Source organism: Balaenoptera borealis (assembly GCF_965194805.1).
Source record: "Balaenoptera borealis genome assembly, chromosome: 1".
Classification (NCBI taxonomy): Eukaryota; Metazoa; Chordata; class Mammalia; order Artiodactyla; family Balaenopteridae; genus Balaenoptera; species Balaenoptera borealis.
Genome location: NC_138860.1, coordinates 1,983,282 through 1,995,705, shown reverse-complemented (window position 1 = coordinate 1,995,705; position 12,424 = coordinate 1,983,282). Strand labels below are relative to the sequence as shown.

At 51.0% G+C, this 12,424-nt stretch overlaps 1 long non-coding RNA gene across 1 annotated transcript; it reads right to left on the bottom strand.

Annotated features, from left to right (window-relative positions):
• Window positions 1–2,524: 2,524 nt before the first annotated feature.
• On the bottom strand, window positions 2,525–11,891 carry LOC309631621. Its single transcript, XR_014246422.1, has 3 exons — window positions 11,290–11,891; window positions 10,979–11,163; window positions 2,525–4,384 (listed from the first exon to the last, which is right to left on the bottom strand). It is a non-coding gene; the product is annotated as an uncharacterized lncRNA (long non-coding RNA).
• Window positions 11,892–12,424: the final 533 nt, after the last annotated feature.

Genomic DNA, 12,424 nt, shown 5'->3' with positions numbered 1-12,424 from the left:
ACGGAACGCTGTGCTACCCACCACCTCCACCAAAAGCTCTGGTCCTCCTTCACCTTCCAGGCCTGGCCCCTGAGCCTCCTAGGCTCCCGGGAAGTAACATGTATCAAAAACTTTAACATGTATAAATCTCTTGATGATGCAGTAATTTCATGTCACTGCATGTATTGTTATGAGGGCAAAATAGGGACATTTTCCAAAAAACAGAAATGGAGTTTACCACCAATAAACTCTGAATGATTTCCATTTTATACTTCAGACAGAAGAAAAATGATTTCTAGAGATAAGTTCTGAGATGCAAGAAAAAATGATCAGCAAAGATATTTTAAAATATTTGGGTAAACAAAAAAATGCTGGCTGCAAATAATAGTAATAATATCTACTAGGATAGACTAAACTATTGGACAAAAATTAGGTGTAATTTAGGAGAAGAGTGATCAGAGGTAAAATATGCTAGAATATTATTATTCTTAAACTTTTGCACCTATTAACAATGACTAGAGTTAAGCCTAAACTAATAGATTCTGAGTGTATAGCTTCCAAACAAAATATGGAATGAGAAAGATAATTGCAATCAATCAAAAAGAGGGCAAGTAAGGAGGAGAGGAAAAAGAGGAGGGGGAGGAGGGGGGCAAAGGAGGGGGGAGGGGAGAGGAGGGGGAGGGGAGGAGGAGGAGGGAAGAGAAACAGAACTCCTGGGACAAATACGAATAAATAGAAAATATATCAGTAATCACAATAAATGCAAGTTAGATTCTCCAGTTAAAAAATCACCAGACTAGATTTTAAAGAACTAGCTGTATCCTGTTTACTAAGACACACTTAAACACAGGACCCAGAAAGGTGGAAAGGAAGAATGAAAAAGATATTTCCAGTAAATACTAGCCAAAAACTAAAACAAAAACAAAACCCCCGATATAACTACATTATATGTAGCACATAAATAATTTTTAAAGCAAATGCCATTACTAGACATAAACGGAGTCACTGCAAAAGGTTAAAATGTTTACATCACCAGGAAACTATAACAATTCTGAACTGGCATGGACCTAAAAATAGAGCCCCCAAATATAGATTAAAAATATAGCCACAAAACATCTAAAGCAGAAATGGACAGATATACAAGAAAAAGTAACAAAATGTGTCTTTAAACAATGATTCAAACAAATAAAAACACATAATGGAAAAGAGGAAAACATTTAGAACTGAATGGTAAATAAAATGAAAACTACACATCAAAACCTGTAGGATCCAGTGAAAAGCAAATGCAGAAGAAAATTTATAGCTTATATACTCACTCTGAAAAAGAAAAAAAAGGCTCTAAACCAATAAGAGAAGGATCTGTGACAGACAGTTTCCCAGCCTCCCAGCTAGGTAGGTCATGTGACTGAGTTATGGCCCAGGGAACAAGGGACAAGTGATGGGAACTACTTCCGGGCCTGCCCCCTTAGGACTGGCTGTGCAGGCATCCCTTCTCTCCCTTCCTTCAATGCCCAGCTTGATGCCAAGCATTCTTGTAGGACCCTGTAGCTCTAGAGGTCGGTGGAGCCACTGACCAAAGGACCCCTCACTCCTGAATGATTCCAGGGAGAACAAGTCCTCCAGACCAGCCCGCCTTGGGCTGTGATATGAAAATTAACCTGAACCATATTAAGCTACTGAGATCTAGAGGTTGTCATGGCATTTAGCAAATAACTTTTTAATAAATGAAATAACTTTTAAAGAATAAAGCAAATAACTTCTTTAAAATGAAAAAAAGTAGAATAACTTTAAAGAACTTAGAAGACAGCAATGAAGGGCAGAAATTATAGGAGTGTGTAAATTATTACACATTTGTAGAAAGGATAATATAATTCAAAGGTTGTCTTTTTTAAATGGCTAATAATACTGAAAAACTTCTGTTATGATTAATCAAGGGAAAAAAGAAGTGGCAAAAATAAACATTAAGAATGAAAAACAGGACACATTACAGATTCGGCAGAGACAAAAGGTACTATTAAACACTTGATGTTAAGACATTTGAAAATTTCAAAGGAATGTGTGAATTCCTAGAAAAAAAAAATCATTTACCAAAACAGACTCAAGAAGAGACGGAAAACCTGAATAGTCCTATATCATTGAAGACATTCAGTTGGTTGCTAAACATTTTCCCACAAAGAAAACAGCCCAAGGTCTGGTAGGTGAAAAGTTCTTCCAAATGTTTCAGGAACATTTATAATCTTAACCAACTTCCCCAGAGACTCGAAAAAGAAGGGGCACTCTCCACCTTATTAAATAAGATTAGTCTAACCTGATGACAGAACCACAGGGACAGTACAAAGGTGGAAAATTATAGACCGGTCTAACTTATTAACGTAGATGCAAAATGGTTAACAAATGTTGGGGAGCTGAATCCAGCAGGAAGGGAATGTTCATACATCACAGCCAAGGTAGGTTTGTGCCAGAGATGCAGTATTGGGTTCATGTTAGGAAAATGATTCACGTAATCCGCCACATAGATAAAATAAAGGAGAAAACCACACAATCATTTCAATAGATGTACATGAAGGATTTAATAAAATTCGACATCCGATGAGAAGTTTGAGAGTGTTACAAACGGACTCTGGAGCCAGACTGCCTGGTCTTGAATGCTTACGGAGCTCGAACCTTCAGGAGCTTCTTTAATCTCGCTGGGTTTCAGTTTCCTTATTTATAGAGATGAAGATAATAATAATAATAGTACTTTCCTCATAGGTGTGTTGTGAGGATTAAAATAATTTATGTATGTAAAGCATTTAGAACAATCCTTGCACGTGTTAATACATTTGTTATTACATTAGTGATTAAAAAAAAAAAAAAAAAACTCTTACAAACTAGGAAAAGAAGTAAACATCCATAACCATAGCATCCATAAAGGCCATTTACAAAGACCTGCAGCAAACATCGTAATTGATGTTGAAATGTGGAAATCCTTCTCTTTAAAATCAGAAGCAAGACAAAATGCCTACAGTCATCATTTATAGCTAACAGTGTACTGGGGCTCCTCGCCAGTGCAAGAAAAACAAGTAAATATGTAGGAATTGGAAAGAAAGAAACAAAGCTGGCATTACTTGCAGATGATATGATTGTCTATATACAAAATGCAGAATAATCTACAAAATATACAAATTAATAAAAGAATTCAACAAGCCTTCTGGATAAAATAACCAAATACATTTGTATTTCCGTAAACAGCTCCACTCAATTAGAAAATGTAACTTTAAAAAGATATCATTTAGAATAGCAACAAGTAAAATACCTAGGAATAGAGCTAATAAAAGATGTATAATAGAGAAATTATAAAACCTTATTGAAAGAAAAAAATTTTTTTAACCATAGGCTTTTTTTTTTAATAAATTTATTTTATTTTTGATTTATTAATTTTAGCTGCATTGGGTCTTTGTTGCTGCACGTGGGCTTTCCCTAGTTGCGGCGAGCAGGGGCTACTCTTCGTTGCGGTGTGCGGGCTTCTCATTGTGGTGGCTTCTCTTGTTGCGGAGCACGGGCTCTAGGCACGCAGGCTTCAGTAGTTGCAGCACGTGAGCTCAGTAGTTGTGGCTCGCGGGCTCTAGAGCTCAGGCTCAGTTGTTGTGGCAAACGGGCTTAGTTGCTCTGCTGCATGTGGGGTCTTCCCGGACCAGGGTTCAAACCCATGTGCCCTGCACTGGCAGGCAGATTCTTTTTTTTTTTTTACTCAGTCATCAATTTTATACACATCACTTTACACATGTCAATCCCAATCGCCCAATTCAGCACACCACCATCCTCACCCCACCGCAGTTTTCCCCCCTTGATGTCCATACGTTTGTTTTCTACATCTGTGTCTCAACTTCTGCCCTGCAAACCAGTTCATCTGTACCATTTTTCTAGGTTCCACATACATGCGTTAATATACGATATTTGTTTTTCTCTTTCTGACTTACTTCACTCTGTATGACAGTCTCTAGATCCATCCACATCTCAACAAATGACTCAATTTCGTTCCTTTTTATGGCTGAGTGATATTCCATTGTATATATGTACCACAACTTCTTTATCCATTCGTCTGTTGATGGGCATTTAGGTTGCTTCCGTGACCTGGCTATTGTAAATAGTGTTGCAATGAACATTCGGGTGCATGTGTCTTTTTGAATTATGGTTTTCTCTGGGTATATGCCCAGTAGTGGGATTGCTGGGTCATATGGTAATTCTATTTTTAGTTTTTTAAGGAACCTCCATATTGTTCTCCATAGTGGCTGTATCAATTTACATTCCCACCAACAGTGCAAGAGGGTTCCCTTTTCTCCACACCCTCTCCAGCATTTGTTGTTTGTAGATTTTCTGATGATGGGCAGGCAGATTCTTAACCGCTGGGCCACCAGGGAAGTCCCTTGAAAGAAATTTTAAATGGCATAAGTAAATGGACAGACTACATCCCTGGATAGGAAGATAATACTACAAAGATATCAGTTCTCTCCAAATTCATCTATAGATTCAATACATTTTCAAAAAAAATTCCAACAGGGCTTTTCACATAAATTGACAAACTGACTCTAAAATTTATGTGGGTGAACAAAGAGTGAAAAAAAATGTCAGGGAATTCCTGAAGAAGAATAAAAAAGAAAGGAGGAAATTTGCCCTATCAGATATCAAGGCTCAGTATCACTGTAGTATTGATTACTAAAACAGCGTAGTTTGGATGTATCAGGAAACACACGGAGGACCAGGAAGAATAAACCCAGGCCTATTTGGAAACTTGATTTATGACACAGTGGGCACCATAAACCAACAGGAGGGGATGAACTATTTAATAAGTTGTTCTGGGACAATTGGTTATCCAAGTGAAATTGAATTCCTACCTTATTCGATACGTGAAAATGAATTCCAGGTGTATTAAAAATTTATATATAAGTGGCAAAGCTATAAATCTTAGAACATGCTAGAATAGGAAAATATCTGTATTACTTTGAGGTAGGGAAGGATTTCCTGAGATGTCAAAAGCAAAGCCATAAAAGAAAAAAAATTAATTTGACTGTATTAAAATTAAACATGTTTTACCAAAAGTCAATAAGGAACGTGACAGAATAAGCCACAGAATGGGCGAGAGATCTGCTGCCTGGTCATGTCAGTTACTGTCTGTGATTCGTGTCTCTAAAGACCCCTTCCAATCAATGAGAAAAGAAACATCTCGAGAGAAAAATGAGGAAAAGACACAAACAGACCTTTCCATGAACAGGTAATACAAATATTGGCTCAGAAGCATATGGACAAATGTTCAGCCTCATTTGTAACCCTAACCTCTAAACCCTAATTTGTAACATTTAAACCATAATTGGATAATGGGTCACTTTATCAGATTCGTGAAAATTAACAGTCTGCCCAGATTCTGGTGAGACTGTGTACTCTCGCCAACGGCTAATAGGGGTGTGAATGGGAGAAAGCCATGACCTGAGCAGGTGGAATGTGGGAATTACATCGGTGAGGGTTCTCCGGAGAAACAGAACCAATAGGTTACATGTGGATGAATAGAAAGAGATTTACTGTGAGGGGCTGTGGAGACCGATCGATCCCACAGTCTGCAGGCTCCAGGCTGGAGGCCCAGGGAAGCCAGAGGTACTTCCGGTCCAGACCTGAGGCCCAGGAACTGGGACCCGGGGAGTCAACAGTGTCCGTCCTGGTGTGATTCCGAAGGCCCAGGAACCACAATCATCCATTTCCAAGGGCAGAAGGTGGAGGTCCCAACTCAAGCAAACTCGCCCTGCCTCCGCCTCTCCGTTCCATTCAGACCCTCAGGGGGTTAGATGACGCCCACCCTCCCTGGTGAGGACCACCTTTACAGATTCCAGTGCTAATCTCTTCTGGAAACAACCTCACAGACACACCCAGAAGCCATGTTTCACCAGCCATCTGGGCCTCCCTCATCCCAGCCAAGTTGACACATAAAATTGACCATTCCAGGAATGATACGCTTTGACCCAGCAATTCCACCCCTAGGCTATAGTCTAGACAAGAAACTTTTGTATGTGTGCCTTGGGGAAAAGATTTCATAGCAGCATTGTGACTGTTACAATAGCCACAAACTGGAAACAATGCAATATCCACCAGCAGTAGAATGGATAGAAAAAGAAAATGAAATAGAATAAAGTTTCAAAAACGAATAACAACTGCTTTAGTCATTAACGTGGATTTATCTCAAAAACAGTTTGATCGAAAGAAACAAATGACATAAGCTACACACATTGTGTGTCCATCCATTTACATCCGGGTCAACACCAGGCACAGTAAACATGCTGCTGTTTAAGGATGCACACACACAGTGGCACAACTATAAAGAGACTCGGGCGGTTAATTAACACAGGTGTCAGCTAGTACTTACTCCTGGAGGCAGAGCTGGCGAGAGGAAAAGGAAAAAATTGCAGCTCAGCTAAGGCGAGGCCTCAGGGAAACCACAGTGATCTATTTCTTAATTTGGGTAGGTAACATGGAGTTTATGTTTTATCATTCTTTAAACCAGAAAAAAAAAATACTTTTTTGTACACTCTGGTATGTACATTTAACAAAATAAGTAAAAGTAATAAACTGTTGCACAAGGCGTTTGAATAGAATTCCTCTCTCTCTGACACACACACCCCCCTCTCATTTCTGCCCTCCCCTCCCCCAACTCACCTTTACTGATCTTTATATGCAAAACATTGTACTCGAAAGAGTGCTGTTGAATGCATTAATTTAGGTCACAAACATTGCAGATTTATTCAGGTGAGTTGTATGTTTTCTGTTCCCAATTTTAAGGTGGGTCAGATGTCTCCCGTGTCTACCTCTTAAGCTACATTGCATTGCCTTTTACTTGTACATAATTTCCAAAGCACAGGAAAGGCCTTCTCACATCTGCACTGAGTCATAAAAGATAAGATAGGATCGTTGGGGACCGTCTACTGTGGTGAGAGAGGAAATGAAATAGAGGACAAGACAACGGTAACGTTGTTCCCCGGTAGGCACCAGGGGCGGGCACCCGTCCTAGCAGCCCAGGTGCGCTGGTCTCCGCCCTGCCCCCCAGCGCCCCTCCGCGCTGGGCCACGCCCACGCCTCCCTCTCTTTCCCCTCATTGGCTGTGAAAACACGGCCGCAGCTAACCAATGGCAATGACCAAGGGTGTCATCATGTGACTGGAGACACCCCACCTTTCGAGAGTCCTCGGAACCCCCTGCTGAGAATGGCGGGGTGGGGGGGGGCTGGAAGATGGGACCCATAGGGGCTCAAAATGAGTGGGGGGCAGCGTGAGCTGTGGCTGCCAGAGCCCCCGCTTGGAAGGGCTCTCAGTTGGCTTAAGGCTCTGCTCTTGCCATCCTGAAATTCTTAATTTTTAAACAAGGGGCTTCCCGTTTTCATTTTGCACGGGACCCGCAAATATGTCACCGGTCCTGGGTGAGGGTAGGGACACCACTGAGCATTAGTTCCCAAATTGCAGTGCATGTCAGAATTACTCTGGGGGCTTAGCAGTAGTATTACCACTGATGATAATGTGATGGATGGCTGTTGTAATGATATATAGCCAGGAGGGCAGCAGCGGTGGGGACTTTCTCAGATAGGAAAGTGACCCTCTGCCTTGTTGGGTTAGAGGGCCATGGCCTGGGCATCCTGGAGCAGGAACTGACCCAACTTCGGGTGGCACAGGCCGGAGAAGCCACGGGGCTGACCAAGCGGGTACTGGCCGTGGTCTCTGCAGAGAGGCTGGCGCAGCCGCTCTGGGCCAGGGAGGGGCTGTAGGGCCAGCGGATGGTGCTGCGGGAGAGGTCAGGCGGCCTGGAGAGGGGCCCCTGAGGCTGCTCTGCCCACGGCTGGACCGGGCCCAGGCATCAGGCTCCCACCTAGAGTGTCCTGTCCGGTCCCTGGCCACCAGCCTCTGGGAGACGCTCCAGCCCCTGGGGAGAGGAGTGTGGGAGGCCCAGAAGGCCGGCTGGAGCAAGACTGGGTGTCATGGTCCAGCGAACCTCAGAGGCAGAGAGGCCCAGGCCACAGGGGCGGCTCTCCCAGGCTCTGCAGCTGCAATGACAGGCGCCAGGGAGCTGGGGTGGGGGACGAAAGTGTGGCAGCTCTGAGTGGTGGCCCCAGGGCACAGCAGGTGGCAGACACCTGGTGAGAACAAACTGCACTGAGTTGAAGGCAGCCCCTGCCCACTGGGGGACCTCAGGCACCTCACCTAACCATCCTGGGTCTTGGACTTTCCTCAAATGGCCAGTACTGCGGTCCTGCCTGCCTCTGGGGTCATGAGCGTGAATGCACTTTGAACGCTGCTAATCCGAGGTCAGGTTATTACCGGCTCCCGATGGGCCCCCTTCACTCCTGCTGCTGGCAGCTGAGGGCAGCAGGCCCCGGCAGGAAGGGGGCTCACGGGACAGAGGAGGACAGAGGTCTGGCTCACCTACTCCCCTGTGGAGGCGGGCAGGGAGGGAGGGTGTCCCTTCCACTCACCTGCAGCCTGAGGCCCAGCCCCTGTCTGAGGCCCGGCCTCCAGCCCATGGAGATTGTCTGTGTGACGTCCTCTGGGGTCAGACAAGGGCCAGAGAGGGAAAGCATGTTGCCCAGAGCCTCACAGCGAGTGAGGGCAGAGCTGGGCTTAAATTCTAACTCCCAGTTTAGTGTTCTTTCCACTCTCCCCACAAGGAGGGCCTGTCCTGGGACTGAGGCTGCAGACTCCTGGGGCTCCGCACCCCGAGAAGCTCTGGGTGTCCCGCAGGTGCCGTCCTGTCCCAGCACCATCGTTTACCAGTTGTGTGGCCTTGAGAAAGTTACTCAGTATCCCTCAGCCCAGTCCTCCGTTGGTGCCATGGAGGTGATCACAGACCCTCCCCCAGACCCCCCATCCGTGCTCGCACCCAGAGGGAGGCCAGGGTGGCCAGCTTGCCAAAACCAGCGAGGAGTGGCTGGAGCAGGTGGGAGAGGCAGGCAGTGGAGTCCAGCCCTGTGGGGGCCAGGAGCCCCGCCCAACCCAGAGTGCATGGGCGGGGTGGGTGGCGCACTGGGGAAGCCCTGGCCCCCTCCTGAGTCCTGGGGCCCAGCGGCCTGCCATCCCAGACATGACCACCAGGTGGCGCCGCAGGCTTTGCAGCCGGGCCAGACACGTGGCTGTGAGAACTCGTCCTTCAGGAAAAGGGGCTGCGTGGGGGCAGGGGAGGGGGATGGAGGGCGGCCTCAGCCACCACCAGCAGGTTCTCCCTCCCCCTCCGATCGCCCCCGGGCCCTTCTGGGAGAACTCCGTGCTGGACCAGGAGCCCTGTCCCTGGCCTGGTGGAGGGGTGTCTCCTTCCCCAGCCACCTCCCCTCCCCCCTCCCATGGTCCTCAGCCTGGGGTCTTCCGGCGTCAGGGCTCGGTCCTGGGTATCACTTAGAGGGGCTTCAGAGGGGAGGTCGGGAGGCAGGTCCTTGGGGGTCTGGGTGACCCGCATGGCCTGTGGCTGGGGACAGTGGGCAGGGCCAGCGAGACCCAGCCCAACACCACCTTCTCTCTCGTGCTGCCGTCTGGGCCTGCTTACGTGTCCTCGGCACATTCCCTCCAGGACACAGGAGGAGAGGCCCACACGCAGACCCCCTTTCCTCCTGGGCCCAGAGCCTGGGGTCTCCCTGAGGGTCAGGGGGTGGTGCCAGGGGCGTGGCCAGAGTGGAGCCCCCCAGGGCCTGGCTCAGATGGCCTGGACAGGACTGCAGACTGGCCCATCAAGAACAGGGAGTGGCCACGGCCAAGGGCGAGCGGACAGGGCGGCGGCAGGGGAAGCCAAGGCCGGGCCCAGCCGGAGGCTCAGACGAGACACCCTCCCCGGGCTGTGGGAGCCCTTTCCATCCAGCCAAGCCCACCTCGGCCAGGGAGGCGGGCGGGCAGGAGGTGGGGAGACAGGGCGCAGCCTCAGCTGCTGGCAGCTCTGCTGTGCTCCCTCCCGCCACATGGTGTCCTGGGTGAGGTGGCCAGCGGGCGGGCACAGGCCCTGGGAGGGTGGCCCTGGCAGGGACAGGCGCTTCTTCTCAGCACATCGCTGGCCGGAAACCATGCGGAGGGTCCCTTCCCACAGAGCGACCTTCTCGTCCACCTTGGGCTTCGGCCTGCCGACTCCAGCCTCCCCTGGGGGGTGTCCTCCCCTGCCCCGCACAGCCCCAGACCTACAGCCAGTGTGGGGCCCTGCCAGCCTGCACCCCACCTCTGGCCATCCTCTGTGGGGCTCTCCTTTCTGTGTGGACCCCCCTGCCCTGTCCCTCCGCCCCTCACCCCCTCCTCCAGGCTTGGGGGCCCGTGGACAACCTCCCAGCTCAGGGCCGGCCGTGGAGGGGATGCGTGAGTGTCAGCTGGACGGGAGCCCACCCTGCCCCACCCCCTGGAGCTGTGTCCCTGCTCAGGTGGCGGCTGGGAGTAGTTCTCCCGTCCACAGGGCAGTGGACTCGGGGAGCTGAGTGCCACCATCACCCACCGTCCTGCCCCACCTCTGCAGCAGTCCCAGCCAGGACAGCCCACTCTCATCGCAGAGCTGGGATAAACGTGTGTGCTTGCACCGGCCGAGCAGGAGCTGGCAGAACTGGCGGGGGCAGGGCTGCAGCGGGGGAAGCAGCGGCCGGAGTTGGCAGAACTGGCGGGGGCAGGGCTGCAGCGGGGGAAGCAGCGGCCGGAGTTGGCAGAACTGGCGGGGGCAGGGCTGCAGCGGGGGAAGCAGCGGCCGGAGTTGGCAGAACTGGCGGGGGCAGGGCTGCAGCGGGGGAAGCAGCGGCCGGAGTTGGCAGAACTGGCGGGGGCAGGGCTGCAGCGGGGGAAGCAGCGGCCGAGCAGGAGTTGGCAGAACTGGCGGGGGCAGGGCTGCAGCGGGGGAAGCACCGGCCGAGCAGGAGTTGGCAGAACTGGCGGGGGCAGGGCTGCAGCGGGGGAAGCACCGGCCCGAGGACAGGCAAGTCCCTCCCTCCGCTCCTGAGCTTGCTGGGGAAGGAGACCCCGTTCTGCTGAGCTTACCGTCTTCAAACTCCTTCTTGAGACGTTGGCTTTTTGTTTTTTTTTTTTAATGATTAGGGAGTTGGTCCATGTTGGCACATCCTTGCAGCGTCACAGGCACTGTCAGGCTCCCCATCAGCCCCTGGGGCGGGGGCCTGCCCGGGCCCCTCTGCTCCGTCGCCGGTGGGACAGTGCTGGCCTCCCCCCTGCAGTGGGAGAAGCCGGCTCATTCCTGCTACCAGAGGGCAGGGGCCATTCAGGCCATATTACGGAGAGCCGAGGGAGGGCGGGAAGTGGGTTTGGCCCACGGAGGTGGGCTGAGGAGCTCTCACCTGTTCCAGGTAAGAGAGGTGTGGCTTTGTCATTTGCTGGAGGCTGCAGCTAGTGGACCCACCCGTCCCCCAGGCCTGACCCCCCCCCCGGGGGGGGGCTGCCGCCCGGGAGCCTCCTCTTCCAGAGCCAGGCGAGGCTGCCTGGCCTCACCTGGAGGCCAGGCCCAGGGTGTGGGCTCCGGACTCCCAGGAAGAGTGCACTGCGCACGCGCACGGACTTCCCCGCCCCCAGGCCTGAGGAGGCTCATGGGGTGGGGCTGGCGCGACAGCCCCAGCGGGAGCCTGGCCCTGGCACCAGCTCCCCCCCACCGCGCCTGCGTCAGGGAAGCTGTCCGTGCTTGCTCCCAGCTTCCAAAGCAGTGGGACGCGGCTCCCAGCCCGCCTCCCCACGCCGCCGGGCAGCTCACACCCTGTCATCTGGGCGCTCCCCAGCCCTCCTCCGTGCGGTCCTGGTGGGTGGTGGGCCCGGGCACCGGAGGAGGGAGCCCAGGCAGTGGGCTGCTGGGAGATGAGTCCGCAGGCAGACGAACCCTCCTGTAACGCGGGACGGTTCTGCCCGCCTTGCAGCCGAGCCCTGCCCGCAGCTGGGGCTGAGCACCGAAAGGGGCCAAGCGTGGGCTCACCTGGACTGACCGGCGAGCAGGTCCTGGGGAGGCCTCCGAGCCGGGGCGGGACAGATTCTGGCAACCGTGTGCGCGCAGATGGGCATGTCTGGCCCTGGCTTCCGGGCAGAGAATCGTGGCTGCCAGGCCCCTGCTCCGGCAAGGGGCCGCACCCACCTCCCCGCGCTGTCCTGTCTCCCTGGGCTGCCTTTGTGAGAAGCCACAGACCTGCCTGCGGGCCCCAGTCCGTCCTTTCCCTCCATCTGCGTCTGTCCCCCTTGAGGACTTTGAGCCACTGACGTGTGTTTTACATACAGTCAAATGCACAGACCTCAGTCGTGAAGAGCTTTGATAAACGTCCGCAGATCAAGATACAGCGCATCCCAGCCCCCTGGGTAGTAACCTGCGGGCAGGGCCCGTGTCCCTCGGCACCTGGCTCCAGGTCCCACTTTGTGTGTTGCACGCCTTTTCTCCTCTGACTTGACTTCTTGGACGCAGGGCTTCTCCCTCTCTCGCTAGTGCAAGGGCCCCTG